This window comes from Triturus cristatus, chromosome 3_1 (genome assembly GCF_964204655.1).
Source record: "Triturus cristatus chromosome 3_1, aTriCri1.1, whole genome shotgun sequence".
Taxonomy (NCBI): domain Eukaryota; kingdom Metazoa; phylum Chordata; class Amphibia; order Caudata; family Salamandridae; genus Triturus; species Triturus cristatus.
In genome coordinates, this window is record NC_140583.1 from 313,432,913 (window position 1) to 313,457,610 (window position 24,698).

Sequence of the window (24,698 nt, forward strand, 5' to 3'; positions counted from 1 at the left end):
CACCACACCCAGGGTAAAGTAAGTGTGGCATGCAGAAGTCACGTGAAAGCTCGGCTCGTTATGGGTTCAAGGTTCCAACAGGACCTCAAGCTGCTGAGGCAGAGCCAGGCTTCAGACTCGAACCTGGCTCCAGCTTCAGTGGCTCATCACTTGGATAACCTAAAATCAAAGTCTTCCATAATAACTAAAGCCTTAAAAATGTTTTGCATAATTATATGGCGGCTGTGCTATTAGTCAGACAATGAATGGTCTAAACGGCAAGCTTTTTCCAGGTCTGTCATATGCTACTATTGAATTAAATGTTAGACAAATTGGAAATCATTTACATACAAAATGTAAGATCCCTATTCAATCTTGGCATCTCGACTCCTCATGCTATGATTTATCTCAGCTAAATTTTCCATATATGAAATCTTTAATTTATCTAAAAAAATGAACTACTTTTGTGAATGACCTTTGTCAAATGAAGATAAAGTGAGAGGCAAGATTCACCCAGATCTTGTGCAGAACCCCTCGATCCCTTCCCCACTTTCAGTTAATGTCATTGTTGCCTCACTCAAAGAATACTGTTTACTACCAGTATAGGATCTACTGTAAATGTCAAAACCCAGCCGTAAACATGTTATTAGTAAAGGTCTAGTCTATCATTCCAAGTGAGGGATCTGGTGAACGTGTCCAAATACAAGGATGCGGGTATCTCCTGGAGTCTAGTTTTCAGCCCAGGCCCCAGTATATCCACTCAAACCAGGAGGATGGAACAAAACAAACGTTTCTATGGTTTCAACTTCTTCATATCTCCCTGAAACCGTGCAAGGGCGCCTGGAACAGCATGAATCGCCTTTTTTCTTTCCAAATCAATGGCGCCATTGGGAATGAGGTCAAGCTCTTGGACATAGCATAGGCGGACTTAAGCCGAATGTAACTAGGAAGTCAGCATTACTATCAATTGGATTACTAAAGTTGAACTAGAACACAGAGCTCTCAATAAGGGTCAACAGTCTGACCTGTGGTCCCTTCTCTTCTGGCCCACGGGCTGCGGCATGTTTTGTATACACTTATTTATTTATTTTTTGTATTTTACATTGAAAGGAGTTTCATATTTACATTTAGTTTGCAGGTGATTGCAATTTTATTTGCATTTACCACTACTTCTACAGTGGCTGCGCACACCTCTAATATACATATACATATACATTTATATATATTAATCTCTCTCTCTCTCTCTCTCTCTCTCTCTCTCTCTCTCTCTCTCTCTCTCTCTCTATATATATATATATATATATATATATATATATATATATATTACCTACTGGCGGTCGCCAGTAGGTAGTTATAGTTAAGCGTTAAGTGGGCGCGCACATCACGAATGGCGTAAAGTAACTTAGCATTTAAAAAACCGTACAAATTCACTGAAAAAACCATAGGTTTCACACACGTTATAGTTAGGAATTAGCATTTAAAAAACCTTGCAAATTCACTGAAAAAACCATAGGTTTCACACATGTTATAGTTAGCGGAAATTTTACTGATAAAAAACCAATGAAATTCCCCCGTTATAGTTAGTGCAGGCAACTATAACTCACGCGACCGCAATCTTCTGCTGATGACATATGTGTCTTTATGAAAAAAAAATATTTGTAATATATGTATAGCTAAAAATGTATGGAAGAAGACATGGGCAAATAAGTGTCTAAATACAGTATTAGCATCAGCAGAGGATTGCGGTCGCGTGAGTTATAGTTGCCTGCACTAACTATAACGGGGGAATTTCATTGGTTTTTTATCAGTAAAATTTCCGCTAACTATAACATGTGTGAAACCTATGGTTTTTTCAGTGAATATATATATATATATATATATATATATATATATATATATATATATATATATATATATATATATGTCCAACAAATTGCCTGAAAGCATATATATATATAGATCTATATATATATATATATGCATACACACGTGTGTATATATATATATATTTGTATATATATATATATATCTATATCTATATACATATCTATATGACGTAGGATCAACAGTTCTCGAGAGCTTAGTGATAGACTAGCAATTCAAATTTTACAATGGCGTTGACACAACATACATTGCTAATCTTCTATGTACAGTCCGCCTTAAGTGGCTCTTTACTAGCCATTTGGTACCCTGGCACTCAAGAATTCAGCCCTTTTAAAAGGCCCAAGCTCAATCAGTTACCCTTGGTAATTAATTGCAAAGGGTCAGAAGAGAGCAAGTCAGAGACAATACTCGATATAGAGGGGAAAAGTTGAGAGTACCGCAAAGGTGGGAGGTAGAGAAGGAAGAGGCAATGAGGGAGAAGTACACAAAGAGAGAGCGAGAGAGGAGAGAGTTAAAAAGGCAGTGACAGAGTCTACCACCTGCTTGAGAAGAAGCGTCCCCTGACCCTTCGGTGCCCCCTCGCCATGCTGCGTTACAGGTTTTTCTGTCACTTTTTTAAACTCAGAGAAAAACAGGCGCCTCCTGTCAGATGTCTCTCTTTGCCTATTTAAGGCAAGTGTTATCACAGAATTTTAAACAAACCAGAGTTCCGCTCCCTCCTCTCCCTTCCACGCCAGACTTCAAAAATAACTCATCTAAACTAAACACTCCAGGAAAGGCAGCGCTGAGCCCGGACTGTCTGCTGGAGCTATCGGGAGGGGCTTCATGGATGCAGGAATCTGAACGTGGAATAAAGACAGGTTCTCTCTGGGAACCTTGGGGGGGTGTATGTATTTATAAGCGATTTTCTATAGCGCACACTAGACCCAAGAGGTTTTATAATCTACTAGACCATGTAACCAATCATAAGAGAGAGGTCATGTGTACTATGGAAACACATAGGCAAAAAGGGAGAACAGAATATCATACAATAACAACAAACTGCATGTGGTGTGTGGGTGCTGTGACACATACGTAGAGACACGAGTGACCTGCTATGAGGACAATATACAATGTAATCCATAACAGTGTGGGACTATGTCATTTTTCAATTATAGAATGCAGACATTGCAGAAAGGCAAGCTTTTACTAGGGACGCGCGCCCTTGAAGACGTGGGGATTGAAACAATAAACATTTCACTTCATTTTCACGTCTCTCTGGGGATGGCCACTGGTAGGTTTGTGAACCCATGCTCAGTGTTCCCAATGCAGCATGTTTTGTTTATTCGTTTTTGACCTTTGCTCACAAAGCAACCACCCATGTCTGCCGAGGGCCTTCGGTACAATGGGTTGAGATTAGAACCGGATCAGAGCCCGTTTGCTCACTGCAGTTCTGGTCTGCACCGGCACCCATGAGTGGACACGGACTGCTACGGCAGTTTGTGTCAAAGCACCCACTATGAGAGGAGCGCCACCAGACACTACTAACGGTGGGTCCCTTCTTCTCTAGACATAGAAGAAAGACTACCAGGCCCAGGCAGAGTCTAAGGAAAGAGCTCTATTTTCAGATAGCTAAATTGAGCAGTCTTGGAAAGCAGCTGACATTGCACTAAAGTAAGTTGACTCTGTTCGTTGTGAAGAAAAACGATTACCAATTATCATTCCTGTACTGTTTTTCATGCATAATAATAGGGGCGTGTGCATTGTTGAGCTCTGTGTAGCGTAAAGTGCTTCTTTTAATGTGTGTGAATCAAACGACTGGGAGGACCTTGGGTTGTAATTGCGCTGCTACTAAGGTCTGTCTTTTTGGCTGACATCACCTCCCCGAGAACACCTTGAACTGCTCTGCTGTGCTAGCCTGAGACTCGAGTTCTAAAGTGGTGCACTTGATGCTATCTTTTGGGTGGAATAGAAGGGTGGTCCAAGAACATCAGAAGTAAAATGCTCCAATTAATGCAACTAGAGCCTCATAGCCACTGTCTGCACTGTGGCCCCCAAACCAGTCCCGACAATCGCATAGGAAAAAAATGTCCTTGTGACAGGAGGCATGCACTTCAGAATAATGTTGTTATATTGTCATTTTGAATTAAGACATTTCAAAATGGGTGGGTGGTGTACTCTGACATACTGATAGCAGATAAGGAGAAACAGGTGAGTGTGGACGACCAAATTCTCTGACTACTGCAATATCAAAGAATAGACGTTGTTTCTAGATTTGTATTTTCTCTTGCATTCCATATTTATTTATTTTTAGTTCTAGGGTAACTAAACCCCAGAGGGTGTCAGAGCACTTTACAAAAAGTGGTGCTAGGAAATAACTGTCAATACATACTTACAAAGTGCCCATAACAATGGTTACAAGGGATGATATGTTCATCTGTGAGAAAGAGAGCATAAAATGCACAGTGGTTATGCTGCAAATTGGTATTTTTACAAGGTAGGGATGGCAAATGTGTGCTTACTGTTGGTACAGTATATATTATGTATATCCATAGTACGAAAGCATCGAATCAACAGCACATAATTTTTAAGTTATGTCACATAATGAGATGGTAAAGGCAACGCATAAGACAGTGACCAGACTTTCAGCTTAGATGTGAAGATCCGCAGCAAGTCTAAGATGGTCAGGGATGGCATTTTAGTTTATCAGGCCAATTAACACTTAACTTATCCTAAAGTTGCCTATATTCAGGTACCCTCGAATGAAGCAATGGAAGATAATCTCCCAGATTATTTTACAGAAAAAAAGGTCTAATCAAGAAGTGTTTCTCTGATCAAGTTACATTTCTTGTCTTTCTTGACAGGAACTGACTCTATATTTTAGCAGTTCTAATCCTCCCTCTGATCGAGTACACCTTTCCCAGTCTTTAATAAACAATAGGGATACACTTCCTACCGCCTAGGATGGCCAACTTTATTTCTTTCTAAACTCATTACTATTAAAGATTTTTTTTCATATATTGCAAACAGTAGATGGTCTGGTCCACCAGACGACCCAATATCTGGACCGATCTGGAAACTTCTCAAAAAAATTATTGCTCAGCCTATATGGCAGAGTTAGGCCTATATGTTAATAAATCTAAGACTTTTGTGATGGCCATGGACAGGGACAAGAAAAAAGAATGCGCCTCCACATAGATGACGGAAACCTCGAGAAAGAGTGGAAACTTTTATGTACCTGGGCATTCTTTTTGAAGAAAGCTAAATTGGTCTGAGATGGTTAGAAACAGAGAGAATCAAATGGCCAAAAGTATAGCTGGCCATAGGAAGTTTGCAACAAATCTAGGTAATAAACCTATCAAAGAAATGTTCGAAATTTAGGGGTAACACAGGTTGACTCCCTACAAGTTATAAAGGACAAATTCTCAAAAGGTTTATTGCTTATCCCTGGCTTGCACCCAAATATTCTAGTCCACAAGGAAGTAGGCTTTCCCTGTATATCTGACTTTATTAAAATGGCCCAGCTTATAGTGTGGCTATCAATTTGGAAAAGGGAGATGGTCCAACTAAATCAAACTGTGTTAAAGGATATATTATATTTGGACCGAGCCGCCTTGATCCCCTGGTTGGCCTTTGTGAAGCGGTCTCTTAGTGAGTAGGACCTGGAGATATTGTACGAGTCCCCTTACCAGTGCACGTTTTCTCTAAATCTAGACTAAAAAAACTCTTCATCGCTAAATGCACCCAAGAGAGGCGGCTAAAATACCAAACCAAAATCTCATTTATTAACTACTGGACATTTCCATCTGTGGCAATTGGGCATTCAACCTATCTCTCTTTTGTTACCAACACCACACTTCGCTTAGTATTGGTAAGATTCAAATTGAACTACATCCCTTTAGTGATTGGTTACCCTGTACAAGTTTATTCGCTAACTCAGTTGTTTCTATGTTCCTGTGATGGTTTCTCTAATCAATCTATCTCCCATATTTATTTTTCTGCTCATTCTATAAGGCTGAAGGGAATACATTTATCATTCTTTTACTAAGGAAACTCAGCTTACGGTTGCAGGAACAGGCTCTTGAAGTACTATGACAACAGGAATCGCCATATATTTTTTTTCATGATTGCGTCCTTCTTATTAGCAATTATAAAAATAGAAAGATGGATATCGATAGGGGCTCATTTTAAATGTTTTAATGTTTGTATTACTTGTTTATAGTCGTCTGTGCGCACTACATGATGTGAAGCTGATTGTTTTTATTTTCATTGTTTTAACTCATTTAAAAGATTTACCTCTTGGGTCAGTAAAATGTATGGATGTTTTTATGGATATTTAATTCAATGAAATATTGAATATAAATTTCTTCGATATGATTGTTTTATTGGCTGTATACTCATTATTTATGTTTTATGTACTTTTATGCATTTACTTAAATGTGAAATAAAATTGATGACTGACTGATTGCTCTCTATTTAACTGACATAATTAAGTTACTGTTAATATTTTAAAAAACAATCATTCACCCTGTGCTAATAATCCTTCTGATCCAAAAAATGTGAGACCCATTTCCTTATTACCAAATATCTCGAAACTCATTGAGAAGACTGTAGCTCTTCAATTACAGAATTTTACTTAAAAAAACATTTCCATCATGATTGCCAGTTTTGATTTGCACTAGACTGCAGGGTGAAATTGGTTGTGGCCTCTGCAATTGATGACCTAAAAATGTTAATGGATCAGGGTCAGAGGGGGTTGTTCCTAATTTTACTGGACCTTCTTGCTGCCTTTGACATCATTGACCATCCCATTTATTTTGGTGTCGGTGGTACTGCCCTATGGTTGACTTTGTCTATTCTGTTAAATGGATCCCAGTCGAATCCAGCACGAGAACTACCCCTCCCCCCCCCTCTCTCTCTCTCTCTCTCTCTTTCTCTCTCTCTCTCTCTCTCTAAATCATTACTTTGGAGAGTGACACAAGGGGCCATTACTTCCCCTCTGCTTTTTAACTTATATCTAAGTCCTCAGCCATTCCTGCAGAAAGAATACTCATTTAAATCCACTTTTTTATGCATATGACAATGTACAATTGTCTGAACAATAATTCCAGAAGGAATGTTGTGTCCTCTGTACTCAGTGAAGCTGGATGAAAACTAACTTTTTATAACTCAACCATAGTAAAACTGATATACTAATGTTGCAGCAAAAGCTTTATTATTTTTATCCTTTGTGCCCATAACATACAATCACAATTACTGGTTAATCACTTCATCTATTCTTGATCTCTACTCACACCCACAGAGGCATTGGTCCTCTGATGAACCTTCCCTGTCATATTGAGGGGTGAGGAACCAGGGTATCATCTGTTGGCTACCCAATGAGGACTAATTGGTAACCAACTCACAAATTGGAAGACAAATTAACATATACTACTCTCAAGATCATGCTTTAAATGTATAGGATGACAACGGAAACGCCAAACCTCCTAAAGAAGTTCCGCCGGGCCAAATACCTACGAACCAATAGTTCTGCCATAGCAGTAGCAAACAATAACAAAAGAATCTGGTGTTCTGAGAATAATCTATGTCTGTCCACATTAGGCATTAGAATCTGAGCTATTGTACGCATGGTCTCTGTGGGAAGAATATTTCAAAGTTACGATTTAAAGAAGACTCACACAATAAAGATTACATTTCGTTATTGTATTAAACACTTTTAGAATTTAAAGAAATAATCAGCATTTTAGGCAATAAGTCACGAGCCTCAATAAGCAATTTCAAAATGTAATATAAAGCCACAAGTTAGCAGAGATAAATTAAAAGGCCATCTTACAAGGAAATCTGGAACCTAGTATTTAACCACAGAGTCCATAAAGTTCGCTAAGCAAGGGGAGTTCCTACCATCAATAAAGCCAGGAGGGCAGTTCAGGAAAGTTCTCTTAGAATAAGCATGAAGTTCAGTCAGAGTTAGGATCAGGGAAAGGGGGCAAAGCAGTAGCGTCAGCGAGCCTCATTGAAATGAGTTCCAAAGGTAGCAAGGGAGAGGAAACTCAGCAGCAGCTGCCTTAACATTGAGATGACGGCCAAGAAGCCAGAAGGGGTGTCTTTGTCCAAGAGTGTGAATCTGAGAGCATTTTCGCCTAAGGGTTTCTTCAATAATATATTACTTTCTGAATCCAGAGGCAACATCAACTGTCACCCCAGAGTGGTCCATCACTCGTGTCGGCAACATCCACTCACAAGGTGCAGGAGAAGATACTTTACAGGATTTTCCCAAGCGAGTCATGGGAATCGATCGCCTTTTTCGGGCACGCAAGTTAGTTCAGGAAGAACGATTCAGAATGTTACTTTACATTTACTGCAGTCAACAGTTGAAGTTACAACATATTAGTCCATTTCGAAGTTTCGAAAAAGTATCCTTTAGACATCAGGAAAGTCATGTGAAAGTACAGAAAAACTTACATGAATAGGCAGGCACATCTTTACACATCAGCCCATGAAGTAAAATTCAAGCCAAAAGGACAAAACCACTTAATGCATAATGGCGATGCAATTTAGAATAATAAATGAATATGCAATTAGATACAAGCATAATAAATTTAACTAAGTATTCATGTCAAATAATCAAGTATTATAAGTTGTCATAAGTGATTGTATAGTAATGTTCTGTTCTAAATATGACCTATAACTACAAGCCACAAAGTCTCTACATGTAAAACGTTTTTAATACAAATAATATAATTGTCGTTTTAGTAAATCTAGAGTCTTATCAATGTAAAGCAATTACTCAGAAAGTTTCATTCATGTAAGTTGTAGTGCTAAGATTTTGCACCAGCTTTTCGATCTCTATGATGCCTTTCGATGAAAGCATTAAAAGATGGCTTTGTATTTATTATAAACACTGAACGACTCATGTATGCGTGTGTGACTTATCATTATAAGTTTACATTAGTTTTCATATTATCAGTGTATAGTTTTATGAATTTCCATTTTGACATTGTTAAGCCATCGGTAAAAACGATTATTAGACTTGTTAAACATACAAATTTGGAATTCTTTCTATTTCTACAACACAAAAGACTCTTTTACTGTACTTGTATTTTGTCATTAAAATAATATAATTGTCATTCACTTAACATGTGCAAGGTGCACATTCACATTCGTGTGTTGTCGTAAATAAATTATTACGAGTTCAGAATTTCTAGATATCAATATAATTATGCATGAAGCAAGAGGCTGAGTCCCGTGGTATCAGGTTCAAAAGGGCTTTATTCAAATAACTCGAGTTATAGGGAGAATAGTTCCATCACCACAAGGGATCAGGACCAGGATTCTCAAAAAGGTATTCTCAAACTTTATTCACAGAGTACAGTATATATATGTTTGTAATAATATACGTAAGCAAGAGTGCTTCAGGCGGAGCAAGAGAGAATGAGATAAGAGCATGTGGGTGTGTAAGTAGGCGTGAAGGTGGGCGTCCACTCGATGATAATACGTAAGTATCATAGGTGGGTGGATGCCTAGAGGGGGTTGCGTGATCAGCTGGAACTTTACTGGAACTTTGCCTTACTTGTGCTCAACTCGAGCATGACGTGTAACTGACGTGTGAAAGGGTTGCTATGCAACCGGGGAGTCTGGAGTCTGAAAATGAGGCCTTCAGTGTCAGGGCGACCAGCACATCTTGTATTATCTGATATCTAAAGTCTGGAGCAGGGACTGATTCGTGACATAGGTTGCCCATCACCAAGGGCCAATGTGGCATTTATTTCTTCGTTTACTGCTGAAGTCTTGCACGGGGGCTATGGGCTTTTCACTGACGTGAGCTTTGTAATCACACAAAAAGAGACAGAAAGGCTAGGCTTTCTCCTTTGCAGATGGGTCATGTTTATCCCTCCTTCTCCAGGCAGGAATGTGGTTTCGGTAGGAGTAAGCAGATAACCGTGCTCAATACTGTCTCGGACAGGGCCCCTTTGGCTGAGGCCCAAGTGTGCAAGGCCAAGGATACGCAGCTACAGCTTTCAGAGCGTTCTGAGGCCTGAAGCCTCTTCTCGGCTCTGGCTGGGCCACAATAATGGAAATGCGGGAAAACATGATGCAAAACGTGTAGGCCTCAGAGCAGATTTGTCGTTTCTCTCATGGGAGACTGGATTATGGCAGGCCACGTTATAGCATAAGCATCATGATAGACAGGCCATGGAGGGGAAATACATAGGTGACATGTATGTGCACATGAGTGTGGGGGAACACACGGGGACACATAGGCCTCATGATATTTTATTTTCCTCAGTGTGGTTTTGTGGTCATATCTAGTGATTGTTGTCATAAAACTAGTTAACAGCATTCACGCTGCATCACTAACAATCTTTAACAAGAATAACAGATGGCTCTCTGGCCACATACTATGGACCAGTGCTATCACCACTGAAGCCCGCTTGTAATCTTGGATAATACTGGGCACTAATCTTTATCTGGAACCTTAGATTTCAGCTGTTACACAATCCTGCCTCTTTTGTCTGAAACAGCTCATGCAAACTTTCCCATTGCTTTCCTTTCCCTCAAAGTTATGGTGGCTAATTCATTTATTCAGTCCCAATTGGATTATGGGAACTCTGTATTATGGTCTCCCCAAAAAGTCTTGATTGTCTTAAAAAAACTGCAAAATGCAGCAGTGGGGTTTACACCTTAAAAAATTGACCACATAATGTTACCTTATAACAACAAGTTGTAACATAGCCATTTTATATTTTATGTTCTGTTTGGCATGGGTGTACACATGATCTCCTTTACACACTGTTATGGACTCTTTGTAAGCATGTATTAATATATGTATTAATATCTAGGTTTCCACCCTCCAGCCACAAGAATGGAGTCAACGCACTTACATAGTCTGGGGAAGCTGTATTCACCCTCCCTTGTGTGCCATGCCAAACTAGGGGCCATCCAAAATTGATCCCCCTGGCCCTAGTACTCTCACCACAAACTGAGTTCTACTACCACATGCACTGCACATCCACGGCAAATACATGCAATCAACATACACATATTGGTGAATGGGTCAGGGGTGGGGTCACAATAAAGTAGACCGTTACTCATTGGGGTCAGTAGACTGCACTCTCCTCAGACACAGGGAAAGGGTCTGGTCAAGACTAACAATTCACAAAAACACAGTACGCTGCCACAACCATTTCATGTTACCACCCAGGATATGGACAGTAGTACCATGCCAGTTATAAAAGCATGCTTTGTGCACCTCTCAAGGTCACAGAATAGGTTTTAGACCCTGAGATCCTATTTATAAGCCTAAGCCTTTCCTAACATGCTGGATGAGCATGGCTGCAGGGCCATAAAAAGTAAATGTTAGACCTGGCACCATTGGCGTGGGTCTCCCTTCCATTTTTTGCTGTTGCCTCGTGTGTTTTTGCTGGTTATAGATGCTTTGGGCACTGTGCCACTGCTGTTCAGTGCCACAGTGCAAGTGCTCCCTATGGTATATTGATGTATGGATTAGTGACTCCATGATTGGCTTGATTGGTTTACTTGTCAGACCCTAGTACAGTGCACTGCGTGTGCCCAGGGCTTGTAACCAATGCTGCTGGTGGGCTTGCAGCACTGATTGTGCCACCCACCGGAGCAGCTTGTAAAGTGTGTCTCAGGTGTGCCATAGCAGAGCCTGTGTGCAGTCTGGTACTGCCATGTTGACTGGGCAAGTGCACCCACTTGCCAGTCCCTAAACCTTCCCTTTTATACATATCAGTCACCCCTATGGTAGGCCCAAGGGTAGGGTGCATTGTAGGTAAAAAATAGGACATGCCCAGATATGTGTGGCATGTCCTGATAGTGAATTACAGCCATTTTCATTTTTCACTATTGCAAGGCTACCTATTCCCCATAGGCCAGAATGGGCAGTTTGATTATTACATTTTATAATCCTAACTGACTCAGGGAACATGGAAGAAATTCGAGTTTAGTATGCCTGAACTCAGAATAATAAAAATACATCTTTTAGTGAAGTTGGTTTTAACATTCTGTGCTTGAAAATACCACTTTTAGAAAGTAGGTATTTTCTTGTCTAACCATCCAAACCTGCCTGTGCTAAGCTGGGTATCCCTTGCCTGGAGTTTGAGTGACAGGGGCTGGGGCTGGGGGATTCCAGGAGACAGGGTGAGTCAGCACAAGGCTGAATAGAGAGATCTGCATTTAGATAGGTGGAAGGAGTTGCACCTGGGACCTGAATAGGGCTGGGCCTTCCCTCCACAATGCTGGCTCCACCTCCTGTGGTGTGTCTGATGTCCCTGCCCTGCACTATGAAAGGAAAGCAGGAGACATGTCAACAAAGTGCTCTAGGACTGACCAGAACTGGTTTGGACTAGGCAAAGGCCTCTCTGCCTTCAGAGAAGAAAGAGAAAAGTAGTATAAATATTGGGATTCAGACCCAAGAACTTTGGATCACTTCTGGGAATCAAGACAAACCTTTTCTGAGGAGAAGACCAGGAAGCTGAAGGAGGAGACTACCCCTGTGCTGTGTGTTTGGGGGTTGGCCTGCAGTGGTTGCTTCATTACCAAAGAGAGAAGAAAAGGACTGAGTGTGCTTTCTATCAACTTGAAGAAGAATCTCCAAGGGCTTGAACTAGAGCTTGCCTCCTGCCTGAAGTGTCAGGGATACAAGACTTCACCAACCAGCTCCCCCCTGAGTTCCCTAGCTGGGAATTGAAGTGCCTGCTGTTGTGCTGGGCCTTCTGAGAGACTGCGTGTCGCTGGGAGCTGGAAGTGCGACGCAACAATGAGAAACGTGTCGCCGCCACAGCAGCTGTCATTGCATCGCGGAGGAAGCAAGCCGCCGCTGCCACTGTCATCATCGCATCGCCGAAGCGCGGTGCATCGCCGGAGAAGTGGGACACTGCCACAGAGGTCATCGTCGCATCACCGGAGAAGCGCGTCGCAGGGCCTGTCACGGCTCCAAAGATCATCGAGTCGCCGCACGGCCGTCGGGCGTGAACGCATCACACCAACGTTGCCGCATCGCAACCAGGACGCCATTTTGTCGCATCGCACCGGAGAAGTGTATCGCATCGAGGTGTCGCATCGGACCGGAGAGCAGTAAGAAACCGACGCATAAACTCCCCACTCAGTAAGGAAGCGAGCATCAACTCCCCTGTGCAGCAGTAAGGAACCAACCCATCCACTCCCCTGTGTGTAAGGAACCAACGCATCAACTTCCCTGCGACCCTTTTGGTTTCCTTGCGTGATGCATCAAAGGTACATTGAGAGTAAATTGTCGCATTTACAACTTGAGAGAACTGAGCTATTTTGTAACATTTTAAAGTCTATTTTTGAGTTCAGTATTGTGGATTTTTGTCGCTTGGTCTTGTGTTAAGTCTATATAAAAATACTTATTTTTATAATTCAACCTGTGTGGTGTCCATTTGTAGTGTTGTCACTGTATTACTGTATGTGTTCACAAATGCTTTACACACTGCCTCTGAGAGAAGCCTGCCTGCTCGTGCCAAGCTAGCAAGGGGGTAAGCAGGGGTTATTTTAGGAGTGTAGCCCCTTACCCTGACTAGACGCAAGGGTCCCTATTTGTCACAGGTACCTACCTATGCCAACTAGAGACCCCCAAATCTAACAGTCAAGATACACGTTTTACATGTAGTGTGGCACTCAGTACAGAGATACATGCCAGTGTACCTTGCAGGGGATATTCCGGTCCCATCAACTACCAAGAGAATTACTCTGAAGTCAGCCATGATTGAGTTCAATGGCCGCTCATACTCAGTTCTTAATTTGTAAAATGAAGAGAGTATCGAATACCAAGGCTGACAGTCTTAAATCCACCTCATGCCTTGCATGTTCCTGCTTTCTCCCTTTATGGCGGTTTCTTCATCGTTCTTTGTGTCCTTCTTTCCAATTTGGCTGGTTTTCCCTCGCTTGCTCTCAGAAAATATCTGATGCAAAAAATAAGGGCCGGTTCCCAAGATGGCACTGGCTCAAATTAAGCACTGCTCATACTCCTGAGCCCCAGTGCGACTGCACCTACTGCACCATTGATAGCTGTGCTCCTGATTTAAAGTGAGTCTGTGGTGACAACTAAAGATGTAATTATTCCCTATTTTCATACGACCCGCAAAATACCCAAGATACTGCTATACAGGCATACAATTCTATATTCTAATATATGGATCTCCTTTTAATCAGCATGGATGGCTGTCAAGGGTTACACTTTGATATGTGGCCACCACAGCACTAGTGTGCCCCAGGCTGAGATGGATTAAGTAATTCTATAAGATTTTATTTTCAATTAGGAGAGTAACAACATTACCCTCCTTTAAGCCTAAATGCAATATAGTATAAAGTTTTGTTACATTTTCTTTTTCTTCTTTACATTTTGAAATTTACACTAGGGGTGAGCACAGTTTGTGGAGTCCAAATATGCGGAATTCCTCAGAGTCACAAAAAACTCTGCCACGCTACGCGGAGTTCTGCTTTCGGGCGGAGTTTGCCGGCGTGCCCATTCGCATTGCATTGGGAATGCTGAGTATTTCTTTGCGCTATAAAATCACGCTGGAATGGCACTACGGGGCTCTGAAGTGTGCTTGTGTTCTAAATCACATGCAAACAGTACCATGTGGTCCTCATGAGTGCGGCCATCTTGTTTTTATGTTCTTTGTCATGGTGCAGGATCTAAATTTTAATCTCCTCCTTTATTACTTTTCTACCCCTAATTTTTATATTTTACAATAATGTGTGTCTTTGTGTATGTGTAGTTTACGTTTTTGTGTATTTTATTTTGTTTTTGTGACTTTTTTTGACTGATGGTGAACGGGTGCATGCAGCGCACCAGAAATATTTAGTGCATCACTCTGCAGCTGAAGCACCATTGGGCGGACATTCTTGACCTCAAAATGGACTTGCTCAACTTGCTAGGCGTAAACATTCTGGGGCTCGGGAGTATTAATTATTTGTTGTGTTTTTGTTCTACAATGCTAAAAAAAAAAATCCAAATAGCATGCTGCCCCCACTCAGAGGAAAGTTATGTTTAGTAAGGTTTATGCTGGTGTATTTTTGTGTGATCCAGTTTCTACTTTCTGCTAGGCAGGTGTCGCTACCTAATCGCATTTATAAGGCTCTCGCTTTGGCTGAATAATTAAGAAGCCATTGCAGACTGTTCTCGCTATTGTGAATCAATGAGTAGTTCAATCTCTCTGTGACTTTGTTTGTGTAGCTCATATAGTTCCAGGTTATTTAATTGAATTCACAGTGATGATGTGAAGTATGTATCTATGCTTTGCAAAAAAGGGAGACTGAGTTGGCTCATCAAGGGTGTTGAGAAATGGGAACAGATAGAATCAAAGATCATTCACTGCAATACATTAGTTCCAAATGTAGTTTTTGTTAAGGAGATTTGGAATATAGATTTAACGACAGTCGATAGACTGGAGTTGAAACTAGTAGTACTATAGGTGATCTGTTTTAGTGACTGCGTTTGCTTTTCATATAACATTTTGTGGAGATTATTAACAGAATCACAAATCTATTTTTATTTATCTTCTTAATTTCTTTCAGCAGCACCCAAGGGCAAGAAGAGGGTCGATTCAGAGGGTTCCGGACAAGCTGGACAGCCGGCGCCGACCACCAGCGCAGCTGCCCAGGGCTCTGCTGATCCCAGTAAGTCCTTTTATAATTGTTGTGGATTTTTTAGGGTAGCATCATAGACTCTTTGGATAATAGACTCCATTGGAATTTTAGTGCTATCTATTGTGATTCATGAAGATTCAGATAGCAGGCCCAAGTAAGCAAGTATTTTAAATAAAAATCACCATGCATGTTTGTTCAGAAGGCTTTTCTTTTCCTGTTTATGCGTAGCTCTAACACAGATGGGTTCACTAGACGGTGACCATGATCATCATGGACCCCCTCCAATGTATGGTGCTGAAGACCTGTTCATTTCAATCAATCAGGTTTTTTTAAGCACGCTACTCACCCGTTAGGGTCCCAAGGCGCTGGCGGGGGGGGGGGGAGGGGGGAGGGGGGTACAGCTCCAGATCAGTCGAAGAGCCAGGTCTTGTGGCTCTTCCTGAAGGTGTGCAGAGTGGGGGAGGGTCTGATGTTGACTTGGAGCTTGTTCCAGGCCTTTGCTGCGACGTAGGACAAGGCTCTTCACCCTGCTCTGGTTTTGCAGATGCGTGGGCTCTCTGCCAGGTGAGGTTTGGCGAAGCGGAGCTTCCTTTTGAGTTAGTGGAAGGAGACTCTTTTGTTGAGGTATTTGGGTCCGATGCTGTGGAGGGATTTGTAGGCATCGGTGAGTAGCTTGAAGGTTACTCTCTTCTTGATGGGGAGCCAGTGGAGGTCCTGTAGGTGCTGGGACATTTGCTCATGTTGTGGGGTTCAGAGGACGAGTCTGGCTGCGATGTTCTGGATACTTTGGAGCTTTTGTAGCAGGGACTTGTTGATTCTGGTGTAGAGGGTGTTGCTGTAGTCCAGTTTGCTGGTTATGAGTGCATGGATGATAGTCTTTTTGCATTCGGGGGGGATCCACTAGAAGGTCTTGCGGAGGATGCAGAGGGAGTCGAAGCAGGTGGAGGCGATGGCGTTGATCTGGCGGGTCATGGTGAGGGAGGAGTCTAGAATGATGCCGAGGTTTCGGGCTTGGTCTGTTGGAGTGGGTGGGTTTCAGAGGGCAGAATGCCACCAGGTGTTGTCCCAGGTGATGGAGGAGGGTCCAAGGATAAGGACCTCCGTCTTCTCAGAGTTGAGCTTTAGGCAACTGTTGCTGATTCATGCTGTGACATCTTTCTTTCATTCCTTCCTAGAAGCTGAGTCTGGTGTCTTCAGGGTTTTTCGTGAGGGAGAGGATGAGCTGGGTGTCGTCAGCATAGGATACTATGTTGAGCCCATGCTGTCTAACGATGGTGACCGAGGGGGTCCATGTAGATGTTGAAGAGTGTGGGGCGGAGCGAGGATCCTTGGGGTACTCCACAGTTAATCTCTGTGGGTTCAAGAGGAAGGGTGAGAGTCTGATCCTTTGGGTTCTGCCCATGAGAAAGGAGCGGATCCAGTCGGATCCGTATGCCGGCGTCGTGGAGTCTGGCGGCGAGAGTGCGGTGGGAGACAGTTTCGAAGGCATTTATAGTTACAGTATACCAGCAGTTTCCCAAGACAGTGCAGCAAGGCTGAAAAAAAGTATGAGGTCCCACTCCCATTGCATTTTCCATCTAACACCATATGTCTTTCATTGACCATTATTCCCCGCCTGGTTTGTCTAACTTTGTGAACCAACCAATCAAATGCCCAGAGTGATATATGGAAGATACTGACGTGCCAACTGAGCTGTAGTGCTGAATTGCTGTTGTATTTGGGATTGCGTATCTGGGATGTAAATGATATGTAATGTTTTATTCTAATCACACAGAACATCTGCGGTAAGAGCCGGCAACGGGTCAGTTGGAGGGGGAAAGTGGCAGCAAGGACAGGCACTGGTAAGTCACATATTTCTTGCAATTACTATGCTCACTATATTTTGCCATGGCATTGCTCATTGTCATAAAAAATGACTATTGGTTGAATCACCCTCCCCCATCTGAAAATCTCACATAATGAGCTTTGATGGCTTGAGGGAGACATGAAAGAACGAAAGATAACTTAACAGAAAGAAAATGTTATAAGAGTGAAAGGGTGGGTGGGTGAAAGGGTGCGTGGTGGATGGCGAAAGGATGGTTTGAAGAAAGGGTTGCTATGTATTGAATAGGTGGCTAATGTATTGGGAATTTTGGTGAAATACTGAATGGGAGAAAGTAAAGCTTAATCATGGTGACTATGGGTGAATTAAAATGAAAGGAATGTTTGGATGAATAAGCAAGGCAGACCTTCTTCAGGTCTCGTGTGGAGCATGCTGCTGCTCACCGGCTCTGCTTACTTGGTTTATGTAGGGTTATCACTATAATTCAAAGCTATGGTTCTTCTAAGTGAGGCTTATTTATTTATTTTTATTCTTTGTTCTACTTCCTTGACTCGCTGTATTTGTTAAGTGAGCCAGATCTTTCCTACCTATCCTTAATCATCCCCCCTCCCAGCCGATGGCATTTTTTGCCAACTATGATGGAAGTGCAGTATGGGGCAATCACATGTAACTGCAATGTTGGACGTGTAAGGTGCATCTGCTTCAGTTATGCAGCATTTATGTTTTCAATGCATTGCAAACTGAACACAGAAGGTGTGTTGTCCCTTCGCCCACTCGGTCACCTCTTAGTACTTCACTCCTTTTTTTCCCCCCTAAGTTATTCCATCTCAGCCTACCATATTGTAAAATCCATTCATGACATGTGCCCCATTTAATCATGCGATACCCATGTGAAATGATTCCAGAACATATATCATAGTTTCCCATAACAGATTAATTTACACTTGTTCAGATTTTTCCCTTTTGAAGTGAACCTTGACTGAAGAAGCCAAAGATGATGCATCGATGATCAGTGTAGTGGCCCCTCTATTATATATAAAAAAAGCTCCACCCTACCTGTCCAAGCCCTCAGCCTTAACCCATGCAGTAGAGAAAATTAAGTTTCCTTACTTGGTTACTGCCCAGCAAGTAAATTTGTTGGAAATACAAGGTGGCACAGAGTACAGTGAGAGTAAGTGCATGATTTGATATCAAGTTTGGCATATGGGATACACAGTGACGAATGTGCCAAATAAAATCTATATGATACGTTCCTTTACCTGTAGTGCAGTCATTTTCATTACTTACAGCAGACAGGATAATATATTAATATTCACATTTTATACATGAGGTGTGTGACTGAAGTAGTATCTTATTTAATATTCATCTGCCTCTTTGGAGACAGGGAAGCAAGAGAAATGCATTTGGTGAAGAGCAGGGCCATTGGAATTAAAAATAGATAATCATCAACTACATCTGCAGACAGTAGCAAACTAGCAGAGGCCCTGGCTTTCAATGAGCATGGCTTCATTATTTTAGCACCACACACAACGTGTACACTATATAATACATAATGCCATACTCACCAATGAGAAGTCATTTATTTTCAAATCAAAGTGTCTGACTCTGTTTATAGTTATTTGAAAAGTCCTGGAAAAGGAGGAGTAAGAAATAAAAGCACAGCAGCCGAGCCCCAGTGCAGCTGGCCCCCCTCAGCCTCCAGTCTCCCAGCCATCTCATCACCGGCATCGCCGTCAGGTATCTGCTGCTACACCCCACCAGAATGGCAACAGGCCATTGCTGCACCCCATCCTACAGCGGCTGGACACTATCGAGGGCAGGCTCACCTCAATGGAGCAGAGCATAGACCAGCTCCAGACCAAAGTCCATAATGCCCTCTTTTAACCCTTTTTGGAATGTTTTGTTTTGGTGAGAGGGATTTGTTGTTTGTTGGGGCTGGGTGGAGAGGGTGGGAAGGGAGTTGGGACTGAAGAGGCATTCTTGCACATTTTGAGTTTTGGAGCTTGCATCAGTTTTGTTTGGGAGAGGGGTGGGCATGTTGTTTGGGTGACGAGGGTGAGTTGAATTGTAAATAAATAAAAGGGGAAACTATTTTATGCCTGAATAAGTTTATTTTACTTTTACTTTCCACTGATGCCTTCAAGTAGTTGTATGCAGCCTGTTTATGTGGTTGTAAAGTAAGAGATAGCGTAGCACTTAGATATAGAGTCTAGTCTTATACTTCTCTAACTATCTTGACCATCATAGGGAATGCTGCCATGATGACCTATATTGTGTCAAAATTCTGAACCATCTAGATAAAAAACAGTTGCAGTTAATTGATTTCTTTCTAAGTTAAATTAGATCCATACTAGTTGTCTCACCTGAATATACATGCAGCAATAACAGGGGAGGCATCACAACTTCTTAAGCGAGGTACCACTTCCAGTTCCACCCAGGTGAGCTCCAACTGTAGGATTGATAGGCATTAGGCAATAGGCATGCAAGGGGGGGGCTGTAATTGTACCCAACATTTTGAAGGAACAGTGGAGGCTTCTTAAATGCACACTGGTCCAACTGCAATCCAGTAATATATATGTGACTAATAAAAAAGGCGGGGCAGTATAAATCTGACACAAAAATAATAATGTTCCTCTAGCTAATTTTTTTTGTTTTTTTGCATAGAAAGAACTAAGTTAAACAAGATAATTTAAAAGTTCTATGGGGACAAAGGCATACTTAGTCCAGGAAGTACAGTTTGTCCTCAAGCTCAGGTGGTTAACCCAGAAATTGATCAGCTAACACATGTGATTCAATTTCAGACTAATCACCATCTTCCTCCTTCTGTGCGGGTATTTCGGAAACAGTGTACTTGTGTGGTAGAAAATGTTAGTTCATTTTGATCATAGTCGATAGCTCCACATTTTGAGGCGAGAAATTGATCCTTCTCACTGTGACGACAGCATCAGCTGCAGTGAACACACGTTCAGCAGACACACTGGTGACAGGACAAGCCAGATACTTCATTGCCAGCCTGCTGAGCTCTGACCGTTAGCACATCGTCCCATACTAATACACAGTGCTTGATTTGTAAAATATTAAGTGCATGTGCTCACATTTTTTTAGGGGGCCACATCTACTTTTGCAGCTCCGCCCACTTCCACCAGAGGCTCCACCCACTTCATTTCTTGGTTCCACCCACATCCACAAGCCTCAAGACATCATAGCCACCTCGTCACATCATGAGTTCCACAAGACGCTGAAGACCTGGCTCTTCACATAAGCACCTTGGGGACCTCCCACCTACACACTTGCCCAAGTGCATGGATACCCTCTCGGGTGATTAGTGTGCTATAGAAAATCAATATAACATAACATTGTGCAACACATGGGAAGCCTAGGGCAACAACTTAAAAGTGAACTCAAATTGGAGAATGTGTGCAAATCTCAAAATGCAGCTTTATGAAAGGTCATTAGAGGACTTGAGGTACCTTTGCAAACTAAAGAGAATGTGCTTGTACAGTGCTGTTTAAGAGAAAGGAAGGGGTGAAGGAAGGAATACATTAAATAAGGCAGCAACAAATGCAGGCAGGAAGGGGAGTACTGGAGTGAGGAAATGGATGAAAGAAGGAAGAAGTAAGAAAATAATTTGAAAGGAAGAAATAAAGGAATAGAGAGAAAGGAAGTGAATGATGTGTGATGGATGAATAGAAATAAGAAGGGAAATGAGCAAGATAAGCATAAGGAAGGGTTGATAAGAAAGGAAGAAATTAAAGAGATGGAGGAAGGAGCAGGAAAAAAGAAAGTAAGGAAAGAATGGAGGAAAAAGGATTAAATGCACCAAGGGAGGAAGGATGGGGAATTAATGAGGGTGTAAGGAAGCAAGAACGGAATGAGGGTGTAAGGAAGCAAGAAGCAAGAGGGTAATGGAGGAATGGCTAGAGGTGCTGAGGGAGAGAAAAAAGGAAGGAAGGAAAGAAAGGAGGTCAGGGAAATGGATATGAGTATGAAGGTTACTGGGTCAAGGAAGTACAGAGAGAATAATGACAGTGTAACATTTCAAAGAAATTGAAAAACAAAATATTAAAATACATTTGAGTCCTTAAAATACCATGTATGTTTGTAAATCAGATATTCACCAAAGGGGGCCTTGACAACAAATTTAAAATATTGTTATTATCCAGCTCAATGGCACAACTTTTATCAACCTCAGAAAGATGAAAGACTGAGTTGCCGCACCAAGATTTAGATTTATGACTCTGAGAACAAACACGGATTCCTGAATTGGATATAAAGAAATGCACAAGAATGAAAAACATAAAAGGGAGAGTGTGGAAGGAGAAGAGGTCTGAAGGCAAAGATAGATATGGTAGACAAAGAATGTGAAGAGAAGTGAGGAAAGCAGAGATAGGGAGTGCAAGACTGGAGTGGAACATGATGAGAAAGAAAAAAGGAAAGAGGAGAAAGGGAAGAAGAGCAGACAGTGGGGAGTGTGTGAAAAGAGTGGAAGGGAAAGATGAGGTTAAAAATGAAAAACAGTTAATGAGGGGAGATGGTGATTAAGAAGAAAAGTGGACGTAGGGCAGAAAGTGAAAGAAGAATGGAGAGAAGGGAAGGAGTAAGGTGTGAAGGGGAGGAAGAAAGCAAACACTGAGGTAGAGGAAGAAAACAGTACACCACAGCTTTATTAAATATAGAGTACTTAATTATGTAAAGTTGAGGGGTGACAGGGCTGTATCCTTCTTGGCCTGTCTCATCATTGCATAGCTGTGCTGTCCAAGACACAATAGCGATTTAGGACACCATATTACTGAGTGGCAAGCTTGGGAGCACACCATTTGCTCATGCACTGTGAAAGCACGTGCCATTGTTAGTTTTAAGGACTCATTCTTTCAGAGTGTATGTGAACATGGCGGTCCCCCTCACCTGCAAAAGCGTGGCTTACGCTCCGCCAAAAGCGATTGTTGCACCAGACTAAGGCCAGCGCTGACAATACGTTCACTTACAAACTCATTCATTCAACCACTCACATTCGCTTGAGTATTGAAAAATACATCACTAATTAACTCAAATTAAATGTGAAGATAGAAACAATGTCATATTTTTAAATTACGACTTTCTTTTACATTTTGTCCACTTCAGGCTTGTATGCATACGTCTGCCTGTAGTGTATCCTAAATTTTCTACATTTTAACAAGGGTGCACAAATCATTTGCACAACATGAATGACTCCACAATTCTGAAGAGGCAGCAGTGGTGGAAGAATGAAAAAGTCATATATGACTCTTTCAATTTACCTCCTAGATGATCATTCTTTTTTCAAAACAATTAACCCTTTCCATCTCATAATAAGCCAATTACATACAGTGTAGTGGGCCAGGGGTAGCATTTTACCATAAGTGGATTTAATAAAGGAATCGGACAATGGTTTCCGCAGCATACTATTGCTCATTTTGCTCTTGGACACTTTAATCAACCGGCATGTATGTTTGGATCAAAGGGTTTAAATTGTTGTGTTCATTTATCTAGTAATTGAATTTAGTGGAAATGAAATGAAAGAAGACACTTGCAGAGACAATGAGGTAAGTATGTGAAATTCAAACACACAAATACTTTCCTGCTATTACCTAACCTGTTTCAGCCCACTGGCAACCACATTTTAAATCACGAAGCACATACACTTGTGATTCTGGATGATGGGTATCATTTGTAAAAGCTTTCTTTGGTTAGGGTTCTCGTTAGCCAGTCTTTTTAATTTGGTAAAGTCAAAAGCAACTTGTAGATTAGAAACGGCCTTCTTTTCAGATATCTGCTATTTCTTTCATCTATTGCTTCTAACAAATGTGGACTTTTTGTATCCTACAACTGAGCCAGTGCAAACTATCTGTCGCAAAGAAACGAAAACACTACAAAAATGCACATAGTCCTCATTTTCAAGGCAAACACAGTACCGACACTTCACATCTCTGGAGCAATCCTTGTAATGGGAGAGTGCCACCACATCTCATTAGCAAAGATGTACTTTTAGACAGTGAGTACCTGCACTTTCGCATTTCTATTTGAAGTACTAGTGGTACTTGAGAGGTGATGGGCTAATAACATTGTGTTGCGTCACGTTGCGCTGACTGGGTTCAGCATGCCCTTCTATGCCTGCTGCCCAGCTGCTCCGGTAATGCTGCCATGGCCTGTGCCATGCAATTAGAGTGCTGGCAGTTTCTAAGTGCAGAGCAGCACGTGCACACCGTGGTTAGTGGTGGGCCGTGAGCACTTTGAATGCAGAATTACAGCCATCTCCTTGTCAGTGTGATAAAAATGCATGCGGCGCAATCTTTTTTTAATTTCAGAAAGGCATGGCAGCAAAATAAATCTACGGAGGGTTTACTGCTATGAAACCCAAACTATGTGACTCAAGCGCAGCCTCTGGCAGCCATCGGTCAGATTTTAAAACGCACTAAATCTGAAGTGCAGGCCATTAGCATGAAAGACAGAAGTTTAATAGAATGTGCCTGTTGGAAATGGTCTTTTTTGCAGGGTTATCCCCAACTTTTTGCTTCTTCCCCCTTTGTTTTTCCTGACCTGTGGTTGTTGGCAATAGGACTCTGGGAACTTTAACACTGCTGATCAGTGGTAAAGTGCATATGCTCTCCTTGTAAATTGTAAATGTGATTGGTTATCCATGATTGGCATATTTGTTTTACCAGTAAGTCCCTAGTAAAGTGCACTTAGTGTACAAGGGCTGGTGATTCAAATGCTACTAGTTGGCCTGCAGCACTGATTGTGCCACACACAGGAGTAGCCCTAAAATGGTGTCTCAAGCCTGCCATCGCAGTGCCTGTGGGCAGTTGCTAACTGCCATGTTGTCCTGGCCAGTATACACACTTGCCAGGCCTGACCCTTCCCTGTTCTTACACATTAGACACCCCTATAGTAGGCCCAATGTACCCCCCTGGGCAGGGTGCAGTGTATGTAAAAGGTAGGACATGTACTAGTGTGGGTAACATGTCCTGATAGTGAAATACAGTCATATTCATTTTTCACTATTGAAAGGCTATCTTGCTCAAAGGAGAGAATGGGGAATGCTGTGTAACATGTTTACCTGCATATCTTCCCATAGCGGCAAGATAGACATATGAAGTCTAGTATCCCTGAACTTAGAATGTAATAACACATCTTTTAGGAAGGATGGTTTTTAAATTCTGTGTTTGAAAATAGCACTTTTAGAAAGTGACTATTTTCTTGTTGAACCATTCTGTGTGCCTCTGCCTGTTTGTGGATTGACTGGTTTGTGAGTGACAGGGTCTAGGGGTGGCTACAGGAGGCTGGGTGAGTCAGCACTAGGCTGAATTGACCTATCTGCATCTAGAGTGGTGGGAGGAGTTGCACCTGGACCTGAATAGGGCTGTGCCTGCCTTCCACAATG

General features: G+C 41.8%; 1 long non-coding RNA gene across 1 annotated transcript; it reads left to right on the forward strand.

The window, feature by feature from the left end:
* The first annotated feature begins 3,415 nt into the window (after positions 1 to 3,415).
* Positions 3,416 to 19,162, forward strand: LOC146860177 (uncharacterized). Its single transcript, XR_014979110.1, has 4 exons — positions 3,416 to 3,516; positions 15,406 to 15,507; positions 17,252 to 17,318; positions 18,915 to 19,162. It is a non-coding gene; the product is annotated as an uncharacterized LOC146860177 (long non-coding RNA).
* The last annotated feature ends 5,536 nt before the right edge of the window (positions 19,163 to 24,698 follow it).